General features: G+C 45.8%; 1 long non-coding RNA gene across 3 annotated transcripts in view; it reads right to left on the minus strand.

The window, feature by feature from the left end:
- Window positions 1-11133, minus strand: part of LOC134944985 (uncharacterized) — a 123325-nt gene extending 112192 nt beyond the window's left edge. For all 3 annotated transcript variants that reach the window (XR_010182016.1, XR_010182032.1, XR_010182022.1), the window contains exons 1-3: window positions 11101-11133; window positions 10752-10849; window positions 10576-10672 (exon numbers count right to left, since the gene is read on the minus strand). This is a non-coding gene — a long non-coding RNA (uncharacterized LOC134944985). The remainder of the gene's footprint in view (window positions 1-10575; window positions 10673-10751; window positions 10850-11100) is intronic.
- Window positions 11134-11777: the final 644 nt, after the last annotated feature.

The following is an 11777-nucleotide window of genomic DNA, read 5'->3' on the forward strand; positions in this document are numbered from 1 at the left end:
ACAGTATACAGTGGTAAAGAAAAAACACCTCTAATAAATGTAAAGTTTGGTGCTGAAGACCATAAAATTGACAACATGTCATTCACCACACGCATTGACAAGGAAAAACTCAGGCCTTGGCCTTTATTTATGAGTGGTGGATTTGCAACTGTCATTGAGGCATATTCTTCTGCCTCTTATGATGATACAAGAACTTTTCATTCAAGAGTCTAGAAGAGGAGTCAAAAAAAAAAAAAAAAATCACTAAGGCAGTAGAACAAACTGTGTGTTTAGAACCATCACTCACCCCTGAGAAGAGTCTAGGGATGTCCATATTTGCTACGTGTGAGTCTGGCATTTCTCACACTGTCTACATAGAGAAGCCTCTTTCATCTCCTTCCACCATTTCTGCACATATGGGAAGCAATACAAGTAAAGATGGTGATGAAGACATAATAGAAACTGAGGATGCTTGTGTAGAAGTGGAACAGGATGAGGGGATATGTGTGTACTACTACTATCTGACCCTAAGGATGATGTTTGTGTAAGTCAGCCACCAGTGGCTGCAGTTCGTGCCCATGATAAAAAAGAAAGCCATTATGATGCCTAAGCATAAGACCAAAATAGCCAACTCTTGGGTGTGGAATTATTTTTCCACAAATGCTGATAATGTTTGTTAAGGCATCTGCTCCATTTGTGAGGCCCAAATTAGTAGAGGTAGGGATGTTCGCCATCTTGGCACCATTTCGCGTCATTTGACACAAGTTTATGAAATTTATTTTAAAAGATTATAATGTAGTTAACACCCTCACCATCAACCTCCTCATTGGTGATCAGAGGTAGTCCTTCCAAAAAAAATGTTTTGTTGGGGCCCAAACAAAACAATCACTTCTGCCAAAAAAGTTTCAGTCCCTCTGCTGAATTTATTGACCTGTTAAACTGTACATGTCCAATTTAGTATCCAACATAAGGGTGGCTGGGAGAGCCCAAGGACAGTTCCATCTTGTACCACTTTTCATTTCTGCCACTGCTGTGTGGAAATGTTTCTACAGTATATGTATTATAAACCAGCCAGCTTCCTGCAGCCTAAACTAAATAAACAATATTGTGAGCTGTAAGGCGGTAACAAATGCCTGGAAATTTGTGGAAATTAATGTTGTTGAGGTTAATAATTAGTGATGTGCACCGGAAATTTTTCGGGTTTTGTGTTTTGGTTTTGGGTTCGGTTCCGCGGCCGTGTTTTGGGTTCGAACGCGTTTTAGCAAAACCTCACCGAATTTTTTTTTGTCGGATTCAGGTGTGTTTTGGATTCGGGTGTTTTTTTCAAAAAACCCTAAAAAACAGCTTAAATCATAGAATTTGGGGGTCATTTTGATCCCATAGTATTAACCTCAATAACCATAATTTCCACTCATTTTCAGTCTATTCTGAACACCTCACAATATTATTTTTAGTCCTAAAATTTGCACTGAGGTAGCTGTGTGACTAAGCTAAGCAACCCAAGTGGCCGACACAAACACCTGGCCCATCTAGGAGTGGCACTGCAGTGTCAGACAGGATGGCACTTGAAAAAAATATTTCCCAAACAGCACATAACGCAAAGAAAAAAAGAGGCGCACCAAGGTCGCTGTGTGACTAAGCTAAGCGACACAAGTGGCCGACACAATCACCTGGCCCATCTAGGAGTGGCACTGCAGTGTCAAGCAGGATGGTCCTTCAAAAAAATACTCCCCAAACAGCACATGACGCAAAGAAAAAAAGAGGCGCAATGAGGTAGCTGTGTGAGTAAGCTAAGCGACCCTAGTGGCCGGCACAAACACCTGGCCCATCTCACGCAGGATGGCCCTTCCAAAAAATACTCCCCAAACAGCACATGACTCAAAGAAAAAAAAAGAGGCGCAAGCTCTTCCCGTCCAGTGTTGGGTAGGTCAGGCATCGCAGCCGACACAATTGTACTCTCCTTGGGGATTTGTGATTTAGAAGAACGCACAGTTCTTTGCTGTGCTTTTGACGCAAGTCTTTTCTTTTTTCTAGCGAGAGGATGAGTGCTTCCATCCTCATGTGAAGCTGAACCACTAGCCATGAACATAGGCCAGGGCCTCAGCCGTTCCTTGCCACTCCGTGTCGTAAATGGCATATTGGCAAGTTTACGCTTCTCCTCAGATGCTTTTAATTTTGATTTTTGGGTCATTTTACTGAACTTTTGTTTTTTGGATTTTACATGCTCTCTACTATGACATTGGGCATAGGGCTTTGCAGTCGACGTTGATGGCATTTCATCGTCTCGTCCATGACTAGTGGCAGCAGCTTCAGCACGAGGTGGAAGTGGATCTTGATCTTTCCCTATTTTACCCTCCACATTTTTGTTCTCCATTTTTTAATGTGTGGAATTATATGCCAGTATCAATAGCAATGGCCTACTACTATATATACTGCGCAAAACTGAAATGCACCACAGGTATGGATGGATAGTATACTTGACGACACAGAGGTAGGTAGAGCAGTGGCCTACTGTACCGTACTGCTATATATGATATACTGGTGGTCAGCAAACTGTGCAAAACTGAAATACACCACAGGTATGGATGGATAGTATACTTGACGACACAGCGGTAGGTAGAGCAGTGGCCTACTGTACCGTACTGCTATATATTATAAACTGGTGGTCAGCAAACTGTGCAAAACTGAAATGCACCACAGGTATGGATGGATAGTATACTTGAAGACACAGAGGTAGGTAGAGCAGTGGCCTACTGTACCGTACTGCTATACATTATATACTGGTGGTCAGCAAACTGTGCAAAACTGAAATGCACCACAGGTATGGATGGATAGTATACTTGACGACACAGAGGTAGGTAGAGCAGTGGCCTACTGTACCGTACTGCTATATATTATATACTGGTGGTCAGCAAACTGTGCAAAACTGAAATACACCACAGGTATGGATGGATAGTATACTTGACGACACAGAGTATACAATAAAACAAAAAGGTGGAGAAAAAAGTGTCAGAGTGCGCTCAGGAACAGCAGCAGATGTGAAAAATTCTGTCTAGGAGGGTGCTCTCAACCTCCCCACATAAAGACTAAAACAACAAGAGTGACAGAAAGTGGATCACAATGCGCTAAAAATATAGTGTAATAAATATAAAACTGGATACATTCACCAATATTTTTTTCCTCCTCCACGTTAACGTAGGTGGATCTATTCCTCATGTGCATGTAAGGAAATTGAGAAAAATATATACCATATGGTGACGTACAGTTTGATAAATTAAAAACATAATTTCCAGTATCAAAGAAAGTGCAAGTGCAATAGCATGATAACAGCAATAGTGGGGAATCCTCTGGAGGCTGCAAAAATGAACAATTACCGGCTGGATGCAAGGTTATTCACACAGAACAATCTCGACGACATAAAAGTCTGTTGGATAGCCAGATTCCGGGACAGATGGACATATTCCTTTTTGGACACACACCTTGAAAAAGACCCGATTGAGTGGGTAGAAACGCGTTGGTGGACGTGGGGTGACGGAGGCAGCTGACTGGACTAAGACCCGACAGTGAAAACCATCTGCATACATGGTCTAAGGAACCCGGGCTATCCAACAGACTTTTATGCCGTCGAGATTGTTCTGTGTGAATAACCTTGCATCCTGCCGGTAATTGTTCATTTTTGCAGCCTCCAGAGGATTCCCCACTATTGCTGTTATCATGCTATTGCACTTGCACTTTCTTTGATTGATACTGGAAATTATGTTTTTAATTTATTAAACTGTACTTCACCATATGGTATATATTTTTCTCAATTTCCTTACATGCACATGAGGAATAGATCCACCTACGTTAACGTGGAGGAGGAAAAAAATATTGGTGAATGTATCCAGTTTTATATTTATTACACTATTTTTAGCGCATTGTGATCCACTTTCTGTCACTCTTGTTGTTTTAGTCTTGACGACACAGAGGTAGGTAGAGCAGTGGCCTACTGTACCGTACTGCTATATATTATATACTGGTGGTCAGCAAACTGTGCAAAACTGAAATGCACCACAGGTATGGATGGATAGTATACTTGACGACACAGAGGTAGGTAGAGCAGTGGCCTTCTGTACCGTACTCCTATATATTATACTGGTGGTCAGCAAAATTATGCACTGTACTCCTACTATATACTACCATGCAGCACTGATATGGAGCGTTTTTCAGGCAGAGAACGTATAATACTGGTGGTCACTGGTCAGCAAAACTCTGCACTGTACTCCTCCTATATAATACTGCTGGTCCCCAGTCCCCACAATAAAGCAGTGTGAGCACAGATATATGCAGCACACTGAGCACAGATATGGAGCGTTTTTCAGGCAGACAACGTATAATACTAATGGTCACTGGTCAGCAAAACTCTGCACTGTACTCCTCCTATATAATACTGCTGGTCCCCAGTCCCCACAATAAAGCAGTGTGAGCACAGATGTATGCAGCACACTGAGCAGATATGGAGCGTTTTTCAGGCAGACAACGTATAATACTAATGGTCACTGGTCAGCAAAACTCTGCACTGTACTCCTCCTATAATACTGCTGGTCCCCAGAATAAAGATATTTGCACTGCAGCCCCCTGAAACAAAGTGAGAGGACGCCAGCCACATCCTCTCACTATCATTTCCAATGCATGAGTGAAAAATGGCGGCGACGCGCAGCTCCTTATATAGAATCTGAATCTCGCGAGAATCCGACAGCGGAATGATGACGTTCGGTCGCGCTCGGGTTAACCGAGCCATACGGGAGAATCCGAGTATGCCTCGGACCCGTGTAAAATAAGAATTTACTTACCGATAATTCTATTTCTCATAGTCCGTAGTGGATGCTGGGGACTCCGTCAGGACCATGGGGAATAGCGGCTCCGCAGGAGACTGGGCACATCTAAAGAAAGCTTTAGGACTAACTGGTGTGCACTGGCTCCTCCCCCTATGACCCTCCTCCAAGCCTCAGTTAGGATACTGTGCACGGACGAGCGTACACAATAAGGAAGGATTTTGAATCCCGGGCAAGACTCATACCAGCCACACCAATCACACCGTATAACCTGTGATCTGAACCCAGTTAACAGCATGATAACAGAGGAGCCTCTGAAAGATGGCTCACAACAATAATAACCCGATTTTTGTAACAATAACTATGTACAAGTATTGCAGACAATCCGCACTTGGGATGGGCGCCCAGCATCCACTACGGACTATGAGAAATAGAATTATCGGTAAGTAAATTCTTATTTTCTCTAACGTCCTGGGGACTCCGTAAGGACCATGGGGATTATACCAAAGCTCCCAAACGGGCGATAGAGTGCGGATGACTCTGCAGCACCAAATGAGAGAACTCCAGGTCCTACTCAGCCAGGATATCAATTTTGTAGAATTTTACAAACGTATTTGCTCCTGACCAAGTAGCTGCTCGGCAAAGTTGTAAAGCCGAGACCCCTCGGGCAGCCGCCCAAGATGAGCCCACCTTCCTTGTGGAGTGGGCATTTACAGATTTTTGGCTGTGGCAGGCCTGCCACAGAATGTGCAAGCTGAATTGTACTACAAATCCAACGAGCAATAGTCTGCTTAGAAGCAGGAGCACCCAGCTTGTTGGGTGCACACAGGATAAACAGCGAGTCAGATTTCCTGACTCCAGACGTCCTGGAAACATATATTTTCAGGGCACTGACAACGTCTAGCAACTTGGAGGCCTCCAAGTCCCTAGTAGCCGCAGGCACCACCAATAGGTTGGTTCAGGTGAGACGCTGAAACCACCTTGGGGAGAAACTGAGGATGAGTCCTCAATTCCGCCCTGTCCGAATGGAAAATCAGATAAGGGCTTTTTCAGGATAAAGCCGCCAATTCTGACACGCGCCTGGCCCAGGCCAGGGCCAACAGCATGACCACTTTCCATGTGAGATATTTTAACTCCACAGATTTAAGTGGTTCAAACCAATGTGACTTTTGGAACCCAAAACTACATTGAGATCCCAAAGTGCCACTGGAGGCACAAAAAGAGGCTGTATATGCAGTACCCCTTTTACAAACGTCTGAACTTCAGGGACTGAAGCTAGTTCTTTTTGGAAGAAAATTGACAGGGCCGAAATTTGAACCTTAATGGACCCCAATTTCAGGCCCATAGACACTCCTGTTTGCAGGAAATGTAGGAATCGACCCAGTTGAATTTCCTCCGTCGGGCCTTACTGGCCTCGCCCCACGCAACATATTTTCGCCAAATACGGTGATAATGTTTTTGCGGTTACATCCTTCCTGGCTTTGATCAGGATAGGGATGACTTCATCCGGAATGCCTTTTTTCTTTCAGGATCCGGCGTTCAACCGCCATGCCGTCAAACGCAGCCGCGGTAAGTCTTGGAACAGACAGGGTCCTTGCTGGAGCAGGTCCCTTCTTAGAGGTAGAGGCCACGGATCCTCCGTGAGCATCTCTTGAAGTTCCGGTTACCAAGTCCTTCTTGGCCAATCCGGAGCCACGAATATAGTGCTTTCTCCTCTCCATCTTATCAATCTCAGTACCTTGGGTATGAGAGGCAGAGGAGGGAACACATACACTGACTGGTACACCCACGGTGTTACCAGAGCGTCTACAACTATTGCCTGAGGGTCTCTTGACCTGGCGCAATACCTGTCGAGTTTTTTAATCATGTGGACGACTTCTGGGTGAAGTCCCCACTCTCCCGGGTGGAGGTCGTGCTGAGGAAGTCTGCTTCCCAGTTGTCCACTCTCGGAATGAATACTGTTGACAGTGCTATCACATGATTTTCCGCCCAGCGAAGAATCCCTGCAGCTTCTGCCATTGCCCTCCTGCTTCTTGTGCCACCCTGTCTGTTTACGTGGGTGACTGCCATGATGTTGTCTGACTGGATCAACACCGGCTGACCTTGAAGCAGAGGTCTTGCTAAGCTTAGAGCATTGTAAATGGCCCTTAGCTTCAGGATATTTATGTGAAGTGATGTATCCAGGCTTGACCCTAAGCCCTGGATATTCCTTCCCTGTGTGACTGCTCCCCAGCCTCGCAGGCTGGCATCCGTGGTCACCAGGACCCAGTCCTGAATGCCGAATCTGCGGCCCTTTAGAAGATGAGCACTCTGCAACCACCACAGGATGGATACCCTTGTCCTTGGTGACAGGGTTATCCGCTGATGCATCTGAAAATGCGACCCGGACCATTTGTCCAGTAGGTTCCACTGGAAAGTTCTTGCGTGGAATCTAACGAATGGGATTGCTTCGTAGGAAGCCACCATTTTTACCCAGAACCCTTGTGCATTGATGCACTGAGACTTGGTTCGGTTTTAGGAGGTTCCTGACTAGCTCGGATAACTCCCTGGCTCTCTCTTCCGGGAGAAACACCTTTTTTCTGGACTGTGTCCAGGAACATCCCTAGGAAACAGAAGACAAGTCGTCGGAGCCAGCTGCGATTTTTGGAATATTGAGAATCCAATCGTGCTGCCGCAACACTACCTGAGATAGTGCTACACCGACTTCCAACTGTTCCCTGGATCTTACCCTTATCAGGGAATCGTCCAAGTAAGGGATAACTAAAATTCCCTTCCTTCGAAGGGATATCATTTCGGCCATTACCTTGGTAAAGACCCGGGGTGCCGTGGACCATCCCTATGGCAGCGTCTGAACTGATAGTGACAGTTCTGTACCATAACCTGAGGTACCCTTGGTGAGAAGGGTAAATTTTGACATGAAGGTAAGCATCCTTGATGTCCCGAGACATCATGTAGTCCCCTTCTTCCAGGTTCGCAATCACTGCTCTGAGTGACTCAATCTTGAATTTGAACCTCTGTATGTAAGTGTTCAAAGATTTTAGATTTAGAATCGGTCTCACCGAGCCGTCTGGCTTCGGTACCACAATAGTGTGGAATAATACCCCGTTCCCTGTTGCAGGAGGGGTACCTTGATTATCACCTGCTGGGAATACAGCTTGTGAATGGCTTCCAAAACTGCCTCCCTGTCAGAGGGAGACGTCGGTAAAGCCGACTTTTGGAAACGGCGAGGGGGAGACGTCTCGAATTTCAATATGTACCCTTGAGATATTACCTGAAGGATCCAGGGGTCTACTTGCGAGTGAGCCCACTGCGCACTGAAATTCATTGAGAACGGGCCCCCACCGTGCCTGAGCTTGTAAGGCCCTAGCGTCATACTGAGGGCTTTGCAGAGGCGGGAAAGGATTTCTGTTCCTGGGAACTGGGTAATCTCTTCAGCCTTTTTCCTCTCCCTCTGTCACGAGCAGAAAAGAGGAACCTTTTGTCCGCTTGCCAACAAAGGACTGCGCCTGATAATACGGCGTCTTATTTTGAGAGGCGACCTGGGGTACAAACGTGGATTTCCCAGTTGTTGCCGTGGCCACCAGGTCTAAAAGACCGACCCCAAAGGTCCCCTTTCAAAGGCAATACTTCCAAATGCCGTTTGGAATCCGCATCACCTGACCATTTTACTGGTAGAATTGGACAACGCACTTATACTTGATACCAGTCGGCAAATATTCCGCTGTGCATCATGCATATATAGAAATGCATCTTTTAAATGCTCTATAGGCAATAATATACTATCCTTATCTAGGATATCAATATTTCCAGTCAGGGAATCCGACCATGCCAACCCAGCACTGCACCTCCAGGCTGAGGCGATTGCTGGTCGCAGTATAACACCAGTATGTGTGTGAATACATTTTTGGATACCCTCCTGCTTTCTATCAGCAGGATCCTTAAGGGCGGCCATCTCATGAGAGGGTAGAGCCCTTGTTCTTACAAGCGTGTGAGCGCCTTATCCCCCCTAGGGGGTGTTTCCCAACGCACCCTAACCTCTGGCGGGAAAGGGTATACAGCCAATACTTTTTAAGAAATCATCAATTGTTATCGGGGGGAAACCCACGCATCATCACACACCTCATTTTATTTCTCAGATTCAGGAAAACTACAGGTAGTTTTTCCCTCACCGAACATAATACCCCTTTTTGGTGGTACTCGTATTATCAGAAATGTATAAAACATTTTCCATTGTCTCAATCATGTAACGTGTGGCCCTACTGGAAATCACGGTTGTCTCTTCACCGTCGACACAGGAGTCAGTATCCGTGTCGGCGTCTGTATCTGCCATCTGAGGTAACGGGCGCTTTAGAGCCCCTGACGGCCTATGAGACGTCTGGACAGGCACAAGCTGAGTAGCCGGCTGTCTCATGTCAACCACTGTTTTTTTATACAGAGCTGACACTGTCACGTAATTTTCAACAGTACATCCACTCAGGCGTCGACCCCCTAGGTGGTGACATCTCGGTTACAGACACTCTGCTCCGTCTCCACATCATTTTTCTCCTCATACATGTCGACACAAACGTACCGACACACAGCACACACACAGGGAATGCTCTGATAGAGGACAGGACCCCACTAGCCCTTTGGGGAGACAGAGGGAGAGTATGCCAGCACACACCAGAGCGCTATATATATATATATATATATATATATATATATATATATATATATATATATATATATATATATATATATATATATATATATATATATATATATATATATATATATATATATATATATATAGGGATAACCTTATATAAGTGTTTTTCCCCTTATAGCTGCTGTATGTTTTAATACTGCGCCTAATTAGTGCCCCCCTCTCTTTTTTTAACCCTTTCTGTAGTGTAGTGACTGCAGGGAAGAGCCAGGGAGCTTCCCTCCAACTGAGCTGTGAGGGAAAATGGCGCCAGTGTGCTGAGGAGATAGGCTCCGCCCCCTTTTCGGCGGCCTTATCTCCCGTTTTTCTGTATATTCTGGCAGGGGTTAAATGCATCCATATAGCCCAGGAGCTATATGTGATGTATTTTTTGCCATGTAAGGTATTTTTATCATGTTTTATTGCGTCTCAGGGCGCCCCCCCCAGCGCCCTGCACCCTCAGTGACCGGAGTATGAAGTGTGCTGAGAGCAATGGCGCACAGCTGCAGTGCTGTGCGCTACCTTATTGAAGACAGGAACGTCTTCTGCCGCCGATTTTTCCGGACCTCTTCGCTCTTCTGGCTCTGTAAGGGGGCCGGCGGCGCGGCTCCGGGACCCATCCAGGCTGGGCCTGTGATCGTCCCTCTGGAGCTAATGTCCAGTAGCCAAGAAGCCCAATCCACTCTGCACGCAGGTGAGTTCGCTTCTTCTCCCCTTAGTCCCTCGATGCAGTGAGCCTGTTGCCATCAGGTCTCACTGAAAATAACAAACCTAAACTAAAACTTTCACTAAGAAGCTCAGGAGAGCCCCTAGTGTGCACCCTTCTCGTCGGGCACAGAAATCTAACTGAGGCTTGGAGGAGGGTCATAGGGGGAGGAGCCAGTGCACACCAGTTAGTCCTAAAGCTTTCTTTAGATGTGCCCAGTCTCCTGCGGAGCCGCTATTCCCCATGGTCCTTACGGAGTCCCCAGCATCCACTTAGGACGTTAGAGAAAAAGGGTGAAGTTCGGGGGGGTTCGGATTCCGAGGAACCGGACCCGCTCATCACTAGTGTTCACCACTGGTCTTAAAATGCATGCAAAGCCTACCCCTCCTCACCTCTATCAGCACATTCCAATGGGGCTGCATGTCTGAACTGCTGTATACCAAGTGTGGAGAATGTCCATATAATCACAGCTCTGCAACCAAACCACTGCTGTAATCAAAGGATATCTCTATTATAAACGTGTATCAGAATCAAATGTATATATCAAACCTTGTTACCACATAAATACCTATGGGTCTGGAAAGGTGTGCACAAGACTACACCTGGATAAGGCATTCTCCCACTCAGGGTCAACAGCTGCAGGATCTCAAAAAGGACATTCAGCCACTGTGATTACACATATACTCTGTTTAAACAATGTGCATCTGAGGCATAGAAATATATATCAAAAAAGCCATAATCAACGATCAATAAATATCTATAGGTCCAAGAGGATACACATAGAGCAGCCCCTGGGTTAAGCGTTCTCCCACATCAAATCCATAGCTACAAACAATAAATAAACCCAAATCAAAAGATTATAGGATTATACAAACATCAAACTTAATCAGTGGGACAAACCCAACATAGTTACTCACAGAATCATGTGGAACACTGCACAAACCAGGGCTGCATGCACCAACTGGCTCTAAGCAGGGTATTTAAATACCCCTTGACCCGGAAGTATCAAGGGTGTGAGGGGTCAACTCAAAAAGTCACCTGAATAATTATCCAAACCTTTATTCCACTTGATTAACCGTTTACCACCAGCACAAAAGGCCAAATAGGCAATCAGTATGCCTGTGTATGCATTAATATTCACAGTACAACAGAGGGAATACACAAAGTAGCGCTGCATGCGCCGGGGGACCGGAAACAGGAAGTGTCATGCGTTCCAACCGCCAAGCCTGGTGGAACGCACGCTGCAAACACCCCAGCGAACACACAGCGCACGACACCCGCACGGGGACAAAGTCCCCGCACCACGAGCACAGTCCCCCCGCCACCAAACAGACACATCCGCATCAACCCCACGGGCCAGAGGGACCGAACCGATCCACACACGCCAGGGGCCAGAAACAGGAAGTCCCGTGCGTTCCAGCGGCCGTAGCCGGTGGAATGCACGCTGCTAACATAAAAAGGGGATGGATAAACGATCTAATATATTTAGAGACAAAATGATGTTTTATATCAAAAGATGAGATCATCCCTCAAGAAATATATATATATGTATATGGTTCCTCAAAGAATCAACTGTTGAACAACATATGAAAAA

Source organism: Pseudophryne corroboree, chromosome 1 (genome assembly GCF_028390025.1).
Source record: "Pseudophryne corroboree isolate aPseCor3 chromosome 1, aPseCor3.hap2, whole genome shotgun sequence".
Classification (NCBI taxonomy): domain Eukaryota; kingdom Metazoa; phylum Chordata; class Amphibia; order Anura; family Myobatrachidae; genus Pseudophryne; species Pseudophryne corroboree.